The following is a 6123-nucleotide window of genomic DNA, read 5'->3' as shown; positions in this document are numbered from 1 at the left end:
TTAAAAAACATTCCGAGTGGAGAACAATCCTCCCACTCGGGGGCTTAGCTACGACCCCGTACTCGCCTAAGTTAAAAAAAGACATTCCGAGTGGAGAGCAATCCTTCCACTCGGGGGGCTTAGCTGCAACCCCGTACTCGCCTAAGTTAAAAAACATTCCGAGTGGAGAGCAATCCTTCCACTCGGGGGCTTAGCTGCGATCTCGTACTCGCCTAAGTTAAAAAAACATCCCGAGTGGAGAGCAATCCTCCCACTCGGGGGCTTAGCTGCGACCCCGTACTTGCCTAAGTTAAAAAATATTCCGAGTGGGCAGCAACCCTCCCACTCGGGGGCTTAGCTGTGACCCCGTACTCGCTTAAGTTGCAAAGATCATCTGAGCTACATCACAAGTACAACATACGCTCCATCTCGATCCGCAAGGACGACGAGGTGTTGACTGAACGCCACGTCTGAGTTGCGCCAGAAGTACAATGTATGCTCCATCCTGATCCGCAAGGACGACGAGGTGTCGACTGAACACCACGTCTGAGCTGCGCCACGAGTACAATGTACGCTCCATCCTGATCTGCAAGGACGACGAGGTGTCGACTGAACACCACGTCTGAGCTGCGCCACAAATACAATGTACAATCCATCCCGATCTGCAAGGGTGACGAGGTGTCGACTGAGCACATCGTCAAACCCACTCAACAAAACGTGAAAAGATCAAGTTCACTCAGAACCGAAAGACATTGAAAAGCGATAAAGGCAAATCCATCGTATTCAAAGAAAATCAAGTTCAGATAAATCCCGCAAAAGTTCAGAACCGCAACGGGCAGAAGTGCAGCCTGAAAGAGTTTAACGGTTACATAACCACTCGGCATTCCGAGGAAAATAAAGGTGGGGCATAATGTTTGTTCACTCGGCAGGAGAAGGACTTGTTGGATCACAAAAGTTGTCAAGGTCAATGTTGTCTGCGATGCGAGTGGCGGCGTCAAGGAATGTGTCCATAAAGGACCGGAAGTTGAGGTTCTTGGTGGTGGCAACCTTGAGAGCCGCCAGCTTATCTTCTCTAACATCCTTGCAATACACTCGGACCAATGATAGAGCGACATCGGCACCACAATGGGCAGATGACTTCTTCCATTCTAGCACTTGGTCAGGGATTTGATTCAGTCGAGTGATCAAAGACTCGAGATCCTATGAGAGTTCCATCTGAGGCCATAGTTCGGCATCATTCCGCGTCATTGCCGCCTTCAGGCGAGCGAGATAACCCACAGCACTATCCAGGCATGACTCCAATCACAGCACATTCATCGCAACGTCATCTTTGACAGGATAGTTTATGGGGTCAAGACCTGTCTCGACCCACTCAGTTTCTGCTTCGAAATCCTAACAAAATTCTGCATAGTCGGAGAAGTAGTGAGTCGACAGTTCGACAAAGCGTGTCAGTTTACATCAACAAATCAGTCGAACAAGAGGAAATACCTTCAAGCTTCAAGACCAACTTCGCAGCAAGCTGCCCAAATAAGACTCCAATTCGCCCTTTGTAACACCCACGATGCGGCTATATCTCCCACATGTCGAAGCATGACTTAGAGGCATAACCGCATGGTAGTTTTGTCGCAAGAAGGGTCATCTTCACACAATCCCATGTAATGAACAAGAATGGGATAAAGAGAGTTGGCTTACAATCTCCACTTCACACAATACATAACTTAAGATCATACATCATTCAAATACACTCATAGACCGGCTACGGTCAAGTTCAAATGAAAAGAAGACAACCCCAAATGCTAGATCCCCGATCGTCCCGACTGGGCACCTCTATTGATCATCTGGAAATGATACATAATAACGACCAAGGGACTCATCAAATTCCCACTTCAGCTCAGTCGCGCCATCTGCGCCAGTATCCCCGGCACCTGCATCTGTTTTGGTAGAATCTGTGAGTCACGAGGACTCAGCAATCTCATACCCGTGAGATCAAGACTATTTAAGCTCATAGGTAGGTAATGGGTAATATGGTGGAGCTGCATCGAGCACTAAGCATATATGGTGGCTAACATACGCAAGTGAGAGCGAGAAGAGAAGCAACGCGTCGGTCAAGAAGCTAGAAGCGATCAAGAAGTGATCCTGAAACTACTTACGTCAAGCATAACACAAACCGTGTTCACTTCCCGGACTCCACCGAGAAGAGACCATCACGGCTACACACGCGGTTGATGTATTTTAATGAAGTCAAGTGTCAAGGTATCTACAACCGGACATTAACAAATTCCCATCTACCTCATAACTGCGGGCACGGCTTTCGAAAGATTATATACCCTGCAGGGGTGTCCCAACTCAGCCCATCACAAGCTCTCACGATCAACGAAGGATAAACCTTCTCCCGGGAAGACCCGATCAGTCTCGAAATCCCGGTTCGCAACACATTTCGACAATGGTAAAACAAGACCAGCAAAGCCGCCCGATGCACCGACAAATCCCGATAGGAGCTGCACATATCTCGTTCTCAGGGCACACCGGATGAACACTACGTACAACTAGAACCAGCCCTCAAGTTTCCCCGAGGTGGCGCTGCAAGTGGCTCTAGTTCGGACCAACACTCAGAGGAGCACTGGCCCGGGGGGGTAATAAATATGACCCTTGGGCTCGCGAAAACCCAAGGGAAAGGGCTTAGGTGGCAAATGGTAAAACCAAGGTTGGGCCTTGCTGGAGGAGTTTTATTCAAAGCGAACTGTTAAGGGGGTCCCATAAATCACCCAACCGTGTAAGGAACGCAAAATCAAGGAACATAACACCGGTATGACGGAAACTAGGGCGGCAAGAGTGGAACAAGTCACCAGGCATAAGGCCGAGCCTTCCACCCTTTACCAAGTATATAAGGTGCATTAAATTAAATAGGAGATATTGTGATATCCCAAAATATCCGTGTTCGGACCAGGAACAAACTTCATCTTCACCTGCAACTAACAACGCTATAAGTGGGGCTGAGCAAAAGCGGTGACATAGCCAAACAACGGTTGCTAGGACAGGTTGGTTAGAGGTTTGTCATGGCAATAGGGAGGCATGGTAAACAATGGCAAGTAGAGCTAACATAGCGATAGAGCGAGTACTAGCAAGCAAAGATAGAAGTGATATCGAAGGTATGGTCATCTTGCCTGCAAGGTTCTCAAAGTTGTTGAAGGCTGGATCCTCGTAAGCATACTCAAGAAGTTCCTCGTGCACGTACTCGTCTCCCGGCTCTACCCAAAGCAAGAACACAAGCAAGGAACCACAATAAATCACGGTGCAATGCACAAGCAACATGATGCGATACATGTCATGATATGCGAGATGTGGTATGCAATGCATATGCGTGCTTCGGAAGGAAAGATGATGAACAAGGCATCAACTTGGCAAACCAAGTATGCCGCTCGAAAGATGAGATGATTTCGGTTGAAATCGATATAAAGATCACCGGATTCGGATGCACGGTTTGCAAATGGCAAGCAAGACAAGTATGGCACAATGCTGCGATTAACAGCACGATGCTACTTAGCATGCAACAATAAACTATGCTACAGCACCCCAACATGAAAACAAAGCATATGGCAGTGATCTACAGGAGATGCTTTACAAAATAGGAACACTGAGCTACGGCTAAATCACATCATAACAGGTTCAAACAGGCATGGAGAAAGTGCAAAAAATATCAGGGTGGACATGGCATAAACAACATCACGAAGCAATGTTCAGAGCAGGTTATCAACATGCTACAGGAACATATAATAGCAAAGCAAGGCATGTCATGAATCTACTCAAAGCATAGATCAAAAGTCCCTTACTGACCATAAGCCAAAAAGGACCAGAAAATATGATGGCACTCACGTAAACATAGCAAGTTCCGTTAACAGATTCAGCAAACAAAACATGGCATTGAAATAATTACAAAGGCACCTTCGTGAGCTCGATGCACTCACTACAGAGCACCTCATGATAAACTAAGCATACATACATCAAGAAGACATGTCATAGAAGCTATACATGGCAAGAAACAACATCATAGCATATCCGAACCAACTACAACAACCTTGGCCAAATTGAATAACATGTAAACAATCTGCCAGGAAACATTTTGAAGCAAAAGTAGAGCACGAAAAAGACATGCTAGACAACTCCATAATTGCAACCATGACAATGGATGGATAGAGCATAACCATGTTTCCAAAACACCCTTACTGAAGTATCTCAAATTATGCATGTATCTCTCTCTAGCAACATGTTTACGTGGCATCAAAATTACAGCAGAACAGGAACTAAAATCAGCATTATCACGAAGCCTAGTTTGCATGCTTGTGCTAGTCACCACATTTATCACAAAAATACATGGTAAGCACCTCTGTAAATAAGACATAGCCTAGTTCAAAACACATTTAGGGACCAAGTCCATAGGATGCACACATCAATCATGGCAAAAATGACAAAAGAGCTCGTGCTGATAAGATTCTGAAACTAACATTATGAAGCCCTCTTCCAACAGCATTTCGAGCATCAAGATGAGCTCAAATGTAAATGACGCAATGAGATGAAATGATGTACTCTTCGAGACGAACAATTTGGTATATCACACGCCCAAAACGGAGCCACGTGTGTGAAGATGTGATGCGATGAATATGCAACAAAATTAATCCAGAAAATGACTTGGACGAAATAAACGGGGGGAGAAGAAGTCAACCGCGGGCTTTCAGATCGGATCTGGCCGGATCGAGGTCGAGGTCGACGCCGGAGCTTGCGTCGACGGCGGCCGGAGGAGGGAGATGGCCGGGGCGGCAACTGCCGGAGGCGGAGGGGGACGACGGCGCGGGAGCTCGCCGGCTCCGGGACAGCGGCGGCGACAGGCGGCGAGGCGGGCCGGGGGACCGGGCGGCGGAGGCCGGCGCGGCGACCGAGCGGCGGCCCGCGGCAGAGGCGGTCGCGCGGGGAGGCGGTGGAGTCCGGGCGGAGCGGATGGGCTTCGGGGGCCGGGGACAGGCCTGCGGGCCTGGCGCGGCCGGCGGGCGATGTGGGCGCGGGCCCGCCATGTGGCGGAACCTGATTCGCCGGGGGCGCGGCGGCGGACGCGTCCGGTCCGATCCGGATGTGTCCGGCGGCGTGGAGAGGGATTCATCTAGGGTTTGCCCGTGAATTTCGAAGGGGGAGGCATATATATAGGTAGAGGGAGCTAGGAGTGTCCAAATGAGGTGCGGTTTTCGCCCACATGATCGTGATCGAATGACCGAGAGCATGGAGGGGAGTTAGATGGGTTATTGGGCTGTTTTGGAGGGGTGTTGGGCTGCAACACAAAAGAGGCCTTTGCGGGAGTGTGGTCAACCGTTGGAGTACTAAACGAGCTCCAAATGACCCGAAACTTGACAGGTGGTCTATCGGTGCTATACCAGGGCCACTTGGCAAGGCTCGGTCCATTTAGAGAATGTTCAACACCCGCAGACGAAAAGAGACAAGAGGGGTGCGCCGGTGCATGTGGGAGTGTCGGATTGCGAAACGGACAACGGGGAAAATGCTCGGATGCATGAGACGAACACGTATGCAAATGCGATGCACATGATGACATGATATGATATGAATGACATGATATGATATGCATGACATGAATAAAATGCAAAACAAAAGACAAAACCCAACCACGGAGGGAACATCATATCACATAGCCGAAAATGGCAAGAGTTGGAGTTACAAAGATGGAAAGTTACATCCGTGGTGTTACAACACTCCACCACTACAAGAGGATCTCGTCCCGAGATATAGGACTGAAAGAACTCCGGATATTCAGAACGGAGGTGATCCTCGCGCTCCCAGGTGGCTTCTCGGTCGGAATGGTGTGACCAGTTCACTTTCAGGAATTTGATTGACTTGTTGCGAGTCTTGCGCTCGGTTTCTTCAAGAATAGCAACGGGATGCTCATGATAAGAGAGATCTTCTTGGAGGTAGATCTCTTCAAAGTTGATAGTGCGCTCAGGAGTCTTGAAGCACTTGCGAAGCTGTGACACGTGAAACACATCGTGCACGTTTGCAAAGTTGGATGGAAGCTCAAGTTGATAGGCGAGGTCGCCTCTTTTGCCAATGATCTTGAAAGGACCCACGTATCTAGGCGCAAGCTTC

This window comes from Triticum dicoccoides, chromosome 7B (assembly GCF_002162155.2).
Source record: "Triticum dicoccoides isolate Atlit2015 ecotype Zavitan chromosome 7B, WEW_v2.0, whole genome shotgun sequence".
NCBI lineage: Eukaryota > Viridiplantae > Streptophyta > Magnoliopsida > Poales > Poaceae > Triticum > Triticum dicoccoides.
This window is presented reverse-complemented; position numbering follows the sequence as displayed.